The sequence below is a fragment of the Dipodomys spectabilis genome, unplaced genomic scaffold, assembly GCF_019054845.1.
Source record: "Dipodomys spectabilis isolate Male_0828 unplaced genomic scaffold, ASM1905484v1 ptg000516l, whole genome shotgun sequence".
In the NCBI taxonomy this organism is placed as follows: domain Eukaryota; kingdom Metazoa; phylum Chordata; class Mammalia; order Rodentia; family Heteromyidae; genus Dipodomys; species Dipodomys spectabilis.
Genome location: NW_024871193.1, coordinates 1378358 through 1395112, shown reverse-complemented (window position 1 = coordinate 1395112; position 16755 = coordinate 1378358). Strand labels below are relative to the sequence as shown.

The window sequence follows — 16755 nt, the reverse complement described above, 5'->3', positions numbered from 1 at the left end:
AGGTGCAAGCCACTGGTGCTGTGCTAGAACTCACTTCTTAAAAATAAAAAATCACAAAAAGAAGAAAAAAAATTGTTCAATTATTTATGTATTGTCTGATAAACCAAAGCACTTGCTACTGGAAGAGAAAAAGAGAGAAGATAGAGATGAATATGCAGGAGAGAGACACAAAGAAAGAAGAAATGAAGGGAGGTTAAATGAGAGGAGGGGAGTGGAAGGCAGGATATGAGAGGAGGGTGTAGCTGAGTAGAATTGTCTACTCCTCACTAAGGTTTTGTTGGACAATCAGTACCTTTGCTTTTATGTAGCCAAAGCTTTTTATTTTTGGTAGTAGTAAGCTGAGATATAAAATACCAATTTACGGGTAATAACCTGTTAGTGTGCTTCCTTCTGCACCAAGGAAGCCACAGTTAGGTTACTGTCAGAGAGATGGCAAGAGTAAGCAATTTCAGTGATTCTGAGAAACAATAATTGACATGCCAGGAATGCCCCCTTGTATGGTGAAGTCAAGCATCACTCTTGTTCCCTGCTCCCGTCTTCTTCTTAACAAGAACAGCAGAAACAGAAGAGGAAGGAGATATCTGAGTAATGATCATCTCTCTGTTTACCCTCATTCCTTGGTCTCTCAAAAAATAAAGTGAAAGGAGACTTAACCTGAACTAGTGGGGAACATGGGAGGAAAAAGTTCAGTCTAACTTATTGTGAAACTTTTAAAATAATTGGAGCAGCATTTCAAATATTGAAACAAAACTTTTTAAACTATTAACAAAAGGTAACTCGAAATTTATCGAAAATTTAGAAGACTACAGGGCTCACTACATAGTGGAATCTGAAAATTAAAACTGATTCCTGCTTCTATCATAAGAAATTAAAGATCATCCCTAAACTTCCAATATTAGGTAAATTGCCCTTGATATTCATTTATACTGTGTGAATATAATGCAGAAGATATGATTTTAAATTTAGACTGCTGTAGTGATAAGTGATGGGAATTCATGATGGATAATGTACATAATGCTGAGAGCATGGAAATTATTTCCCTTCCATCTTCAATATGTAGAGAGTAAAAATGGTCTATTGGATGTCCCTGAAAGTCCAATTCTAAATTTAGGACAGAAGGTGAATAGTAAAGGAGATCTATCTTAGCCATTCAGAGATTAGAAATGTGGAGAAATATACTCATTTATGTAGGTCAAACATGGAAGAGAAGATGTGGCAAACCCATCGCCAAATGCCAAAGTAGAGATATTTAACAAAATAACATGAAGTTGAAACAACTATTAAAAGAGGATCTGGGCAAAAAAAGAGTAGGGTAGAAGAATGGAGAGGGAAATGGTGGACTAATACAGTCATAACATTCAATGTACATATGTGAGACTGTAAGTAGGAAACAGGAAGGGATAGGTGGGGTTGGGGTAAGGGAAGGAAGAAAAATGTGAAGTTTGACAATGATCCAGATGCACTGTATATTGAAATGCACATACATTCTATTCAATACTGACTTGATGAAGCAAAACCCCTTTGCACAACTAGCTAAACATAAATTTTTTGAAGTTTTAATATTCAGAGACCAGAAGCATAAACCTTTAGAGATAAATTAGAAGAGAGAATTGACATATTGTTGAGGCTTGTTTCCCTTTCGATATACAAAATTTAATATGTCAAGTCTGCTCTAAATGTAACTTTAATTTTGCCTATTCTTTTAAGCAAATCGCTTAAAATATAGAGAATCAAATTCCAATATCCCTTCATTTCCAATAAAAAAAATCTTATGCACCTTTAAGTTTCTCTGTTATTTCTAAATACCTTAATGCAATGCATTATTGGAACTAATTTCATTCCATATTTAAATTTATTTTTCTTTGTTGTTGTGGAAATACTGTACAAAGGGGTTTCAATTACATGGGCAAGATAATAAGTACAGTTCTTATCAAGCATTGTAGCCTCCTCCTTTGTTTCACCTTCCCATAACTTCCCGTCCTCTCCCCGCACTCCACCCAATCCTCACCCCCCCACCACAAAATTTTAAAGTTTGTTTTTAGCATAATGACTTAGACATCTCATTGTTGTAATGGGTCCAACTGTATCCCTATTATTTAAACCATTTGTTTTTTCCCTTCCCCTCCACAAATTATAACAACATCAAGTACAATGATAGCAGGGAAGGTACAGTAGGGGAGGGACATACAAAGCAAAAAAGAAATAATATTATAAATGTGTTAGAAACAATAGCATGAAAGGAAAAAAAAACATTTGAATATATATCTTAGGGTTCATTTCCCTTACATCAACTTGTCTGAGAGTTTCTGTTTGTCTCAGACATATACTAGTTATTGAAAATAAGGGAAACCATGGCACTTATGTTTCTTAGGGCCTGGCTTACATCACTTAATACATTTTTTTCCAAGTCTTTCCATTTCCTAACAAATGGGTCAATGTCATTCTTTCTGATGGAGGCATAAAGTTCCAGTGTGTATATATACCACATTTTCTTGATCTACTCATCTACTAAGGTGCATCTGGGTTGGTTCCATATATTAGCTATGGTAAATAATGATGCAATAAACGTAGTTGTGCTGGAAGCTCTACTGTGGTCTTGTATGTGAACATTTGGTTAAATACCCAAAGTGGGATTGCTGGGTCATAGGGGAGCTCTATGTGGAGTCTTTTGATGAACCTCAATATTGATTTCCAAACTGGTTGAACAAGTTTACACTCCCATCAACAATAAAGTAGTGTTCCTTTCTGTTCACATCCCCGCCAGCATATGTTGTTATTAGAGTTCTTGATTATAGCCATTCTAACTGGGGTGAGGTAGTATCTCAATATTATTTTGATTTACATTTCTTTTATGACTAGGGAGGTTGAGCATTTCTTCATGTGTGTATTGGCCATCCTTCTTTCCTCTTCAGAGAATTTTCTCTTTAAGTCTTTAGCCCACTTATTTATTGGGCAGTTGTTTCTTTGAAGATTTGTTGGGGGATTTAAATTTTTGAGTTAAAGGTATATTTTCGATCTGAGACCCTTGTCCATTTTATGGCTAATGAAGATCTTCTCCCAATCCGTAGACTTTCTATTAATCTTGCTAGCTATGTCCGTTGCCATGCAGAAGCTCTGCAATTTTATGCAATCCCAATTGTCCAACCTTTCTTTGATTTGTTGTTTCCGGGTCTCTATTAAGAAAATTTTGGCCTGTGCCAACAAGGCCTAGGGTTTCTCCAATTACATCCTGTAATGTTTTCAGAGTGTCTGCTTTGACTGCGAGGTCTTTGATCCATTTGTAGTTGATTCTGGTACAGGGTGATATATAAGGATCTAGCTTTAGTGTTCTACAAGTTGTTAACCAATTTTGCCAGCACCATTTACTGAAGAGGCTGTCTTTCTTTCATTCTATTTTTTAGCTCCCTTACCGAAGATTAGATGGCTATAGGTCTGTTGGTTCATTTCTGGGTTTTCAATTCTATTCCATTGGTCCTGAGGTCTGTTCTTGTGCCAGTACCAAGCTCTTTTGATTACTATGGCTTTGTAGTAGAATTTGAATTTGGTATTGATATTCTTCCAGCACTGTTCATTCTGTTAAGGATCATTTTTGCTATTCAGGGTCTTTTATTGTTCCATATGAATTTTTTGATTGCCTCTTCTATTTCCTTGAAGAATGAGGTTGGAATACTGATAGGTATCACATTTAATTTGTAGATAGCCTTGGGAAGTACTGCCATTTTCATGATGTTGATCTTTCCCAGTCCAGGAGCCTGGGAGTTTTGCCACTTTATAAGTTCAGTTTTGATTTCCTTTTTCAGTTTTTTAAAGTTTTCATCATAGAGGTCCTTCACTACTTTGGTTAAGTTAATTCCTAGGTATTTTATTTTTTGTGGGGCTATTACGAATGGAGTTGCTTTCCTAATTTCAGCCACACTTTTCTTATTGTTGGCATACAGAAAAGCCATTAATTTTTGAGGGTTAATTTAAACCCTGCTACTTTGCCAGAGTTTTGAATCAGCTTTAGTAATTTTGGAATGGACTCTGTGCGATTCTTTAAATAAAAGATCTTGTCATCTGCAAAGAGGGAGCGTTTTACATCTTCTTTCCCTATTTGGATCCCTCTTACATTTGCATCTTATCTTATTGCTGTAGTTAGGGATTCCAATACTAGATTGAAGAGAAGTGGAGAGAGTGGGCATCCTTGTCTCATTCCTGAGTTAAGAGGAAATAGCTTTATTTTTTCACTGTTAACTATAATGCTGGCTATTGCTTTGTCATATACAGCCTTTATTGTATTGAGAAATGTTCCATGGATTCCTCATTTTTCCAGATCCATCATAATAAAGGGGTGTTGGATCTTGTTGAATGCTTTATCTGCATCTATTAAGATAACCACGTGGTTCTTATCCTTGCTGCTGTTGATGTGCTGAAGTATATTAATTGATTTGCATATATTAAACCAGCTTTGCATCCCTGAAATGAATCCTGTTTGATCATGGTGTATGATTTTTTGGATGAATTGTTGAAGTCGATTGACCAAAATTTTGTTGAAAAACTTTGCATCAATCTTAATCAAAGAAATGGGTTTATAGTTCTCTTTCCTTGATGAGTCCCTTCCTGGTTTTGGGATGTGTGTTATGATGGCCTCATAGAATGAGTTCAGTAGTGAACTTTCTTTTTCAGTTTCATTGAAGATTTGGAGGAGTATTGGTGTGATGTCTGCTTTGAAGGCCTTGTAGAATTCCTCTGTAAAACCATTTGGTCCTGGGCTTTTCTTAGATGGGAGGTCTCTTACTGTAGTTTCTATTTGAATGCTTGATATAAGCCTTTTAAGATAGTTTGACTCATCTTGGCTTTGTTTCGTCATGTCAGTATTTGCTAGGATAAGGTCCTTTTCTTTCAAGTTCTCAAAATTATTAGTATGAAAGTTTTAGAAGCATTCCCTTATAATGTTCTGAATCTTAATTGATTCTGTGATGATGTTTCCATTCTCATCTGTGAGTTTATTTGGGTACGTTCTCTTCTTTTTCTGATAAGATTTGCTAAGGGTCTCTCAATTTTGTTAATTTTTTCGAAGAATCAACTCTTTGGATTCTTGAACCTTTCTATTATTTTTTTACATTTCAATTCATTTAATTCTGATTAAATTTTAATTATTTATTTCCATTTTCTGGATTGTGTTTATCTTGCTGCTCTTTTTCAAGGAGGCTCATTAAATTGGTTTCAGATCTCTCCAATTTGTTGATGTAGGAACTCAGAGCTAGAAACTTGCCTCTGAATACTGCGTTTGCTGTGTCCCAGAGGAGCTAGTAATTGGTGTGTTCATTTTTGTTGAATATCATGAACATTTGAATTTCCTTTCTAATCTCTTCCATGACCCACTCATGATTCAGCAGTGTGTTGTTCAGGATCCATGTGTTACATGACTTTCTTTGGTGGCTTTTGGTGTTGAATTATAATTTTATTCCCTTGTGGTCTGATAGAATGCAAGGTATAACTTCAATGTTTCTGAATTTGGACAAGTTTGCTTTGTGGCCTGAAATGTGGTCTATTTTGGAAAATGTTCCATGTGTCTTCTGAGAAAAACGTGTATTCTGATGCTGCTGGGTGAAATATTTGATAGATGTCTGTTAAATCTAGATGATCTATGCAGTTGTTTATATCTGCGGTTTCTCTGTTGAGTTCTTGCGAAGTTCATCTATGTAGTGGGGAAAGTTGTGTGTTAAAGCCCCCAACGATTAATGTCTTTGGATCTATGTGGGATTTGAAGGAAAGTAGTGTTTCTTGGATAAATTTGGGTGCTCCGTTGATGGCAAATAGATATTCAGAATGGTAATATCTTCCTGAAAGAGTGATCCCTTAATTAGTATGCACCATCCTTTTCACTAATTTTAATTAAAAGTCTATTTTATCTGATATTAGGATTGCAACTCCTTCCTGTTTATGGGGGCCGTTTGCTTGGTAGATTTTGTTCCAGTCTTTAAAATTGAAAATGTGTTTGTTTTTGTGGGCAAGATGTGACTCCTGAAGGCAGCAGATAGAACGATCTTGCTTTTTAATCCAAGTAGACAGACTTTGTTGCTTAATTGGAGAGTTAAATCCGTTAATGTTGAGAGATAGAACTGAGAAGTATTTGAGAGTTCCTGCCATTTTATCCAACTTCTTTGGGCTGCGGCAACTGTGTTCTTCTTATGGTTCTTGGATTCTCAGTTTGGGTGCTGTTTCTTGGCCTTTATTGTGGTCTTGTTGGTTTTCTCTGTGGAGGATATCTTTAAGATTCTTTTGTAGGGTTGGTGTGGTGGAGATATATAGTTTCAATTTTTCTTTGCCATGGAAGTGTTTTATTTGACCTCCGATTATTAAGGAGAGTATAGCTGGGTAAAGTATTCCTGGTTGTTGTTTGTCTTTAGGGCATTGCTTACATCATTCTAGTCTCTTCTTGCTTTGATTGTCTCTGCTGAGGAATCTGAGGTGATTCTAATTGGTTTCCCTTTATAGGTGATTGATCTTTTCTTCATGACAACTTTAAGGATCTTTTCCTTGGTCTGAATTGATCCTGTGCATATAATGTGACAATGGGAAATCCTGTTCTGGTCTGGTCTATTGGGAGTTCTAAAAGCTTCTTGTATCTGAATAGGCCTATCTTTTTGCATGTTTGGGAAGTTCTCTGCTAGGATCCTGTTAAACAAATTTCCTAGACCATGGACTTCTGGTTCTACGTGCTCCTCTACAACAATTATCCTCAGATTAGACCTTCTAATGGTGTCTTCCAAGGGTTGAATGTTGAATAGATATATCATATTTCTTAGATTTGTCTAGGATGGTTTTATATCCTTTCTCTATAATATCTAGGATGTCTTCTATCCTCAGAATTCAATCTTCTTCATGGTCTATTCAACTATCCAGATTTTCTACTTTTTTTTTTCTTTTCCTTCTAGTTGGTCGGCTTTTATGACTTCAAATTCTTTGTTGGATCTTTGTTTTAGATCTTGTATGAAATTCTTTACTTCCTTAATTTGGTGTTCAATGTTTATTCTCAATTCACTTATTTGATTGTTATGATTTCCTTGGAATTCCATTCCTTCTGTTGGGATCCATTCAGCATTCCCTTTGTGGACTCCCTGACTTCTTTCAGCTCTCTGTTTATGGATTCCATGAATGCCTCTATTGATCTTTGTCTATGCTCATCCTGCTCATGCAATTCCTGTATTACTCTTTGATTAGCTTCCTCACGTTCATGCAATTACTCTAGTTCTCTTTGACTGATCTCAGCCTGCTCACACAATTCTTTTATTTCTCTTTGAGTATTCTCAAGCTGCTCATGCAATTCCTTTATCTATCTTTGAGTAGCTTCCTCACACCCATGAGCTTCCTGTTTTGATCTTCGGTTTGCTTCCTCTCTCTCCCTATCATGCTCAAACAGAGTCCTTTGCAGGTTTTCAATCTTTTTATTTATCATATTTACCATTATTGTTTGTAGAGCTTTTTGGGAGTTCTCCTCTGGATTATTCATTATCTGTTCTGTCCACTGATTATCATGAGTGGGAGTTGAGATACCCGGACGTGACATTTTTCTTGTGTTTTTCTGGGTTATTTTGCCCATTTGGGATGAGAGTAACAGCAGTTTGTGCTAGAAAACTATCTTAAGGCAAGCATCAGCCAAGTCTGTAGTTGCACAGTCAAAAGCATGCAGATATAATCTAGTTCAACAGATATATTTTTCAACATCAAACAACTATGCATTAATAGGCTACGAACAGCAAAGAAGAATTTGGCAAACCAGAAGTTATTAGTTTTAGCGAGAGATGTGGGTATAAATAGGAATAGAGGGATGTGGAAAGGTAGAGGGAGAGCTAACTTAGTCCTAATCTAAAAGCAGGGAATAGGTTGGATAGAATGATAGTAGAGCCAGGGGAAAAAAGAAAGAGAAAAAAAGACAAGGAAAAATAGTAAAACAAAAATTAAAAACTTAAAAGTGAAACACTTAAAATTATGCAAATTAAAAACATAATATTCAGAGAAGTACGGGAATAGGATAAGAGAAAGGGAAGGATAGAAAGGAGACGTGAAAATTAAAAAATAAAAATGCTTAAATTTTATACTGGTATATAGATGTAGTACTGCTATTTAGAAATTTAATTCTAAGAGGTTTTGAATTCAGTAATGAATTTCTGGATTAAGTGTGTATACAATGGGGGATAAGTTTTCCTTGTATGTTTTTAATATATATTTTTATTATAAATACTGTACAGAGGGGTTACAGTTAAATAAGTAAGGTAATGAGTACATTACTTATTGAGCATTTTTACCTCCTCCTTTGTTTTTAACCCTACCATCCCTTCCCTTCACACCACCCCACCTCCCCCCTTCACCCATCCTCTGGTAGAGTGTCCTGTATATTTCATTGTTACAATGGGTCAACCAGTATCCTTTCCTTATATCTTAAATGAAGAAATGCTGGCTTGATTTATGCTGATTCTACTTTTGTAGACACATCTAAAATCACTGGCCAAGTCCAAGAGCACATAAATGAAATGCCATCATTTTTTTTATCAGTTGGTATAATTGTGTTTTACACATTTATTGACAGGTTAAAAATTATTCTCAAACTTTAAAACATTAAAAATACTTTCTTATTTTTCTTATTTTCTTGGCCAGGAAATCAGCAAGAACTCAGTCAGCATTTCTCATATAGGAATTTTCACATGGGTTAGTAAAATGTATATGTAGAGTCCTGTTTTCAGAGGACTCACACATCTGCCTAGGAATTCATGCTGGTTGTTGGGAAAAGAGCTCAAGTAAGGATGCCATTTAAAGCCTTATAACTTTACTCTTTACCAGGGTATTTTCCTGCTACTTCGGTGGTTGAGAGTGTCTACAAGAGTAACCATTCCGTGAGGAGCAGGGAGACACCATATCACTTATACTTACTGAGGTTTCCAAGTGACTTGCTATCACTTGTACTGCATTTTGTAAATCAAATCTCTCTAAAACTACCAGTTTTAAGAGATAAGAGGATTGGTAAATGAACTATTAGAGACAAATACATCTTCAACATATATTGTTCCAAGTATTCCATTTAAGGCATATTCAACAACTGGTGGAAATTGTGTTGGCTGTAATTATGTGTCTTTCTCCATGTGCGCATGTATACATGTGTATATGTATGTGTGTGACTAGTAACATACATGTGTACATTATGGCTTATATCATCAAATAAAGTAAGGAATCTCTAAATTTTTAACAAAAACTGTATAGTTAAAGTCTTAACTCTTCACTCTGCTTCTTTACACAAAGACTTTGCAACTTCTCATTAATAAAGTTTCCATATACTCTAAAATGTACATACTTAGTACTTAATGTCTACTACCATAAATCTTAAATACTTTATCAAAAAGTTTTATACCTGCCAAACAGTCCTATTTTTGGCATATATAAGCAAAATCAGAAAATTAAGCATATTTAAAACATTAAAACTGTTTTTTTGGGGGGGAGGGTCCGGTTGTGGGGCATGAACTCTGGGCCTGGGCACTGTCCCTCAGCTCTTCAGCTCAAGGCTAGCACTCTACCACTTGAGCCACAGCGTCACTTACCGCTTTTTTCTTTTTGCTTATGTGGTGCTAAGGAATAGATCCCAGGGCCTCATGCATGCAAGGCAAGCACTCTACCACTGAGCCACCTTCCCAGCCCTAAAACATTAAAACTTTAACAAACCTAAACACTTGCTGCAATGTTCATTTTGACAGGTGCCTTGTATAGAATAATTGAATCCCTCCTCCTACACATCTCTTGAACTACAAATATCTGGAATTATTTTTTTTTGGCATGTCTATCTTGATTTTATTCTTAAATGTGTGCTTATGTAAGAAGTACATGATTCTAAAATTTCACAACAATTCTTTTGGACTTATTTTTGTTGAATTGTCTAGTTTCATAAAATCAATACAAATTATACTTTATATATAAAAAATGTTCTTTGCTCAATTTAGCATCACATGCACTAACATTGGAACGATACAGAGAAGATTAGCATGCCCCCTGCGCAAGGATGACATGAAAATTCGTGGAGCATTCCATATTTTTACAACAACAGATGCTGAAAGGTATGTGGCCACAAGGGAACCGTACTGCATTCTTGGTGGGAGTGTAAACTTGTTCAACTACTTTGGAAAGCAGTATGTAGGTTCCTCAAAAGGCTCCACATAAAACTCCTCTATGACACATTAATCCAACTTTTGGGGATCTACCCAAATGATCATAAGCAAGACCATACTAAAACTACCAGCACAACTATGGTTATTGCAACATTATTTACGATAGCTAGTATATGGAACCAACCCAGATGCCCTCACAAGATGAATGGATCAAGAAAATGTGGTATATATACAGAATGGAATTCTATGCCTCCATCAGAAAGAATGACATCGCCCAATTTGTTAGGAAATGGAAAGTCTTGGAAAAAATTTTATTGAGTGAAGTAACCCAAGTCCAAAGAATCATAGGTCCCATGATTTCTCTTATTTTCAATAACAAATGTATGTCTGGGATAAGCAGAAAAGTTGAAAAGCTATGTACATAGAACCAGATAAGATGATGTTAAAGAAATTGAACCCCAAGATAGTGACACAAGTGGTTTTTTCTTTCTTGCTATTGTTTCTAACGTACTTATAATGAGCGATGGCATTTTTTTTGTTTCTTTGTATGTTTCTCCCCACTCTATAACCCCTGTTTTCTCTGTATTTGAAGTTGGTGCACATACATCTTGAATGTATGCTTCTCTAATTTGGGGAGGGGAAGGGAAAAATTGCTCAAATAAGGATACAGATTGACCCATTGTAACAATGAGATGCACAAGACACTATGTTGAAAAATGAACTTTACAATTTAGGTGGAGGAAAGAAGGGGAGGGGAGTGTACTTGTGGAGGTGGAAGGGAAGGGATGGTAGGGGAAATATAAAGGAGGAGGTAAGAATTCTTGTTAGGAAATGTACTAGTTTCCTTGTTCATGTAAATGTGACTCCTCTGCACAGTATTATTACAAAAAAAAATAAAAATGTTCTGAGATGAAAGAGTTTATTTCCTCTATTTTACCCATATAATATCGCTAACAAAGAAATTAATGCAGAACACTGATATGAAGGTAATTTGAATAAATGTATATGAGTGTGAGTGCCGCGGCGTTCAAACAAACACACATGTACCTGCTAACACACGTCATACATGTATATCATCATGCTCAGAGTTTAAAATCAGGGCTTCAAGGTCTTGCTAGATCTTTCCTATCTAGATTGGTGATCTACTATGTAAGCTTCATCTCAATTACTGGCTCTTTGCTAGTTCATTAAACATTTTGAAAAATAATTTCATGAAGTTTTTTTTTTTTTGGCCCTGATTGGCTCCCAAGTGTAAACCACAGATCTCAGTCTCCTGAGCAAATATTCAGAGTAGATAGGATTATAAGTGTGACCAGCCAGCACAATGTTTTTAGAATAATTTTAAAAATAAAAGAAAATTTACTTTATGGGTGCCTGTTGTATCATCTCCTTATTTGAAAGACTTTTGGAGTGATTACATGTCAATTTAATTCGTTTGGGGATTGTGAAAAGATAGTAAGTGATGATATTTAAAAGTTCTGGTACGTTTTAAAAAAGAAACTGGAACTGTGGGACAGAAGAAATTTGGCTGTCTTCGGACCTCAATTTGTAAGCTCAGCTCTGTGCATGATACCCCAATGTCACCACCACAGTCTGTGTTGAAGACAAAATGTGATAGAAAACAATCACCATTTGTAATATTTGATACGCTATTATTTCTTGTGCAATATGAATATTGAATTGAGAGTGTAAGAGAATGGAGAGAATTTATCCACCTTTTTGGTATTGCTGAAAGACTTTTGGAAACTTTGACTCATTTTCTTCCTCACTGTGTGTGTCTTTGGGCCATGCACTTACTGTCTTTAACTATAATTTTTCCCAACACTACAATGGTAATAACATTAGCATTATAACGAATGTTATCTTAAGAATTAAGAGCATAAAACTTGTGAAACACTTAACATAAACATATGAATGAGCTTTGAGTTTAGCCAGCATTCTTTTTTAAATACCAAATAGAATGTGATAAGTAGTACAGAAACCATTACATGTAGTGTGAGCAACCAGAAGTAATATCTATTGACCATGCTTTGCTTCCAAGGAAGCCAGTGGATAACTTATGCTGTAAATCAAACTGGTTATCTTATGTTGTGATAATATAAAAATAACAGGGACAGAACGATGAAGGAATGTTGTAGACTGAGGTGAAATCCATATGAAAATGTGCAAAACTGATAAAACATAAAAGTATCTGAGTAGTATATTGTGTTTTGTATCATTTAAGTTACATCGCAAAGATAAGGAAGACCTAGAAGAATAAATTTTCTTTTTAATATTCTATCATTGGTCCTTAGAAGGATGAACACTTTCCTCATTTTTGTAGAGGCATCATCAGATGAGGGGAACTATATTTTTTGTTTGCTTCCTTCCATTTATTCTTCAGTTTGAAATCTGAATTACATGAGACTGAAAGAAACCAAGTTAAATTATTCATGCAGGAAAGAACAAAGTAAAATAAATAAAATATATATATATAAATTGAGTTATAAAGTCTCAAGCGTCAACAGAAAAATGATTTAAGCAATATCATGTTATTAAAAATTTAAAAATGTTAGGAGCTGCTTATTTTTTTCCTTTCTACTACCTTGAATTAATTATTGATTTTCTATAGAGAGATTAAAGATGAGATTAACAAGAAACTTGATTAAAAATAGACAAAAGTTCTGAATAGACATGTTTTCCAAAAAGCCCTGAAAATCGCCTGTGGATTTACAAATTTGTATTTAATACAACGTCTATGTTGGCTTAATGCTTTGTGAGCAGAAGTCATTAGAGAAATGCAATTCAAAATTACTATGATACTACTTCTTAACTATTATAACTCATAAAAATAGCCAAAGAACCAGGTGTGGTGGTAAAGGCTGGTAATTCCAAGTGATTGCAGGTTGGAGTAAAAGGATTTGAGTCTAAGGCCAGTCTTGGGTACTGCACACAGTAAAAACATGTCCTTTAAAAAAACTAAAAAGGTAAAAATGTTGGCTGGTGACACTATGGAGAAAAGGAAATTTTCTACACTCTTGGTCAAAATACAGGTTAGTGTTCTCGTTGTAGAAAGTTGTATGCAGTTTCCTAAAGAAATCCAAAGTTGAAATATTGTCTGACCCACCAATCGTGTGATTATTTGTTTGTGGGTAACTCATAAATGTATCTGTAGTTCATTGTTACTCACATTATTCACCACAACAGCCAAGATATAAATCGAAGTCCAGTGTTCAACTACAAACTAATAAAGCAACTGTGGTACATGCACACATATCCTTTTCTGGTGATCCCAAAGTAATTTTTTTATTATTTTCCTGTTTCCATGTGATTAAGCTCCAAATCAGAAATCCAGATATATGATTTAATTTAACCAAAACTATTTATTGAGTATAAGGACCTTCTACTCTCTACATTCTTCACAATAAGATCACCAAATATGATGAGTCTGAAATAATTAGTTTCTTTTTGACCTATGTTATTATTCTTTACAATGTGAGTGAAATGTTTAAAAAGTAGTATTTGTTTTAGCTTAATTACTCTGAAGAGACAATAAATGATATTATCAAAGCTTAAAAATGATTTGATTTAAAATTTAGAATTCAGAAAATTGTTTTAACCAGTCTGGTTACTGGAGCCTTCACTACAAACTCATGAGAAAATTTATATTGATAAAGGAAAAATCTGGGGTTAGATATTTATGAATAAAAAATCATGTCATTCTGAATATGTAGAGCTGCATATAAAACATAGAAAATTTAGCTTTTAAATACCTGAATATGCTAGTACATTTAATTGCAGGGTAAGTACTTGTTCTGAAAGGAGATAAAATTGCACTTATTTTGAAATGTAAACCTAAGTATTTATTTGAATAAAAGACAATGTTTAAAATATCACTCATTCAGGAAACAAGATATACAGTTAGTTTTTTCTCATGTCAATTATGTTCTCTAAACTTACTACAAAGACTAGATTAGTAAACCTAATTCATTGCTTTGTAGGGAAATATCAATTCCGTTTCTTAAAACTCATAAGAATAACTTTTTCTCAAACAATTGCTAAGTCACTGTTTTATATTTTTTGTCAAAGAATCTTATTCGATAAATTTTTATTCATTAAGTTAAATAATTGGCAAACAATATAAATTATGCATGGACAAATTTTATCTAGCACAAGTTTTTTTTTCAAAAGTCAGATCATGGCTCTCTTAAAGAACACTAGAAGGCAGTGTGTTCTTTATTAATTTTTAGTTATTTTTTTAATAGATAGTAATTGTCAGAAGTGACAATTCCATAATATATTTAACGTATTGGATTTTACTCCCTCTATTTCCTTCTCATTACTCCTTCCTCCAAAGATCTTCTGTTTTTCACATAAAATTACATCTTTATAGATGCGCATATAAACTAATTTGGAAGATTGAAGCTAAACTGCAAGATAATTCAAGATGTACAGAGAATTAATAGGATGAATAAAAACCTGAATATTTTTTGTTAACTTTTGAATTGAGTTATCATTATTATTATGGTTAGGATCCCAGGATTAGAGAAATAGAAAATTTAGGTTCATCAGAGGATAACCCATTGCAACAATGATACTCACAAGACACTATGTTGAAAATGAAGATTACACCATGGGGAGGGAGGGGTAAGTGAAGTGGGGAGGGATGTGATAGTGGGAGAACAAGAAAGAAGTGGGTAACAATGCTCAACAAGAAACGTACTCCTTACCTTACACGTGTAACTAATCCTTCTTTAAAGCACCTTTTCAACAAAATAAAAATTTTTAAAAATAATGAACAATAAAACCTGACTGGAAATAGAAAAACACTTAAAAATATATTCAAAATGCAAGTAAAATTTAGATCTACAGGCTGAGCAAGAGTTAGGATAAATATGAAAAAGTGGCTTGCTATTAACATGATGATTCGGTTACATCTAGGCTTAGGATTAGGAAATGTGTGCCAGTTAGAGCTGGGTTAGGATGAGAAAAACATGTAAGACATTGTGTAAAACTGCCACATATTTTAAGAAGAATGAATGGCAAGAATGAATGAAAACCAGTCTGTGTTACTTTAAACATTCAGATATAATTTGGTTTAAAGTGAGAGATACTTTTTTGTTCCCATTAGGGTTAGGGAAGGATAAGCTTTAAGATAAATTTTAGTTTTCCAATAAGAAATAGAAGCCAAAAAATGTGTGATTGAATAGAATCTAGACAATTTTCCTTACATTAGCCATTTGGTGTGAAATCAGAATGTGATTTGGATTACGTTTCTGGTTAACCGTGTTTGAGGATAGAGTAAAGAAATGGGTTAAACTAGTGGCTCACGCCTATTATCCTAGTTACTCAGGAAGCTGTTTTTGAGGATCACAGTTCAAAGGTAGCCTAGGCAGGAAAGTCCATGAGATTTGGTTATCTCAATAGATGCAGAAAAAACATTCGACAAGATCCAACACCCTTTCATGATGAAGGTTTTGGAAAAATTAGGAATCCATGGAACATTCCTCAATACAATAAAGGCTGTATATGACCAACCTACAGCCAGCATTATACTCAATGGTGAAAAACTAAAGCCATTTCCTCTTAACTCAGGAACAAGACAAGGATGCCCACTCTCTCCACTTCTCTTCAATCTAGTATTAGAATGCCTAGCTACAGCAATAAGACAAGATGCAGACATAAAGGGGATCCAAATAGGGAAAGAAGAAATAAAACTCTCCCTCTTTGCAGATGACATGATCTTGTATTTAAAGAATCCCATAGACTCCACTCCCAAATTACTCAAGCTGATTCAAAACTTTGGCAAAGTAGCAGGTTATAAAATTAACCCCCAAAAATCAATGGCTTTTCTGTATGCCAACAATGAGAAAAGTGTGGCTGAAATTAGGAAAGCAACTCCATTTGTAATAGCCCCACAAAAAATAAAATACCTAGGAATTAACTTAACTAAAGAAGAGAAGGACCTCTATGATGAAAACTTTAAAATCTTGAAAAAGGAAATCAACACAGAACTTAAAAAATGGCAAAACCGTCCATGAGATTTTTATCTCAAATTAACCACCATAAAACACAAAAGCGGTGCTATGAGGTAAAGAACTCAGGGATCATGCCCTGGCCCAGAGTGCAAGCCCCACGACCGACAAAAAGAAAAAAAAAAAAGAAATGTTAAATACTAAGTAAAGCTGAAACTTTTTAGGTTCTAGGAATTTAGGAAAAGCTGGGATAATGGAAGTACAATGCATTTCACAATATCAGGGTTTGAGATCAATGGGTATAATGATACCTATTATGGAACAAAATACATTCAGAGTTAAGAGTGAAAAAATCTGTAGGGTTTACAGGAAACCTGCAATTTATTTCAAGAATTACCAGTGGAATTTCAGTTAGGCTTGCACAAAACGAGCATTTTTCATACATTTTAGAATTGGGATACGAGTACTGTCAAGGTTATGGTTAGGATTCCAGCCATGGTTAGGCTTAGAGTAAAGGAGAAAAAAAATGAAGGTCAAATTGAAGGTAAATTTTAATATATGCCTGGTAAGAATTAGAATGAATGTATACTAGAGTATTGCTATTAATATATGAATCTTCTTACAATTAGGCTGATGGTTATTCTCAAAGTTCCAGTTAAGAAAGA

At 34.6% G+C, this 16755-nt stretch overlaps 1 non-coding gene across 1 annotated transcript; it reads left to right on the top strand.

Annotated features, from left to right (window-relative positions):
• The first annotated feature begins 9958 nt into the window (after positions 1 to 9958).
• Positions 9959 to 10065, top strand: LOC122099495. The gene has a single exon (XR_006145942.1). It is a non-coding gene; the product is annotated as a U6 spliceosomal RNA (small nuclear RNA).
• The last annotated feature ends 6690 nt before the right edge of the window (positions 10066 to 16755 follow it).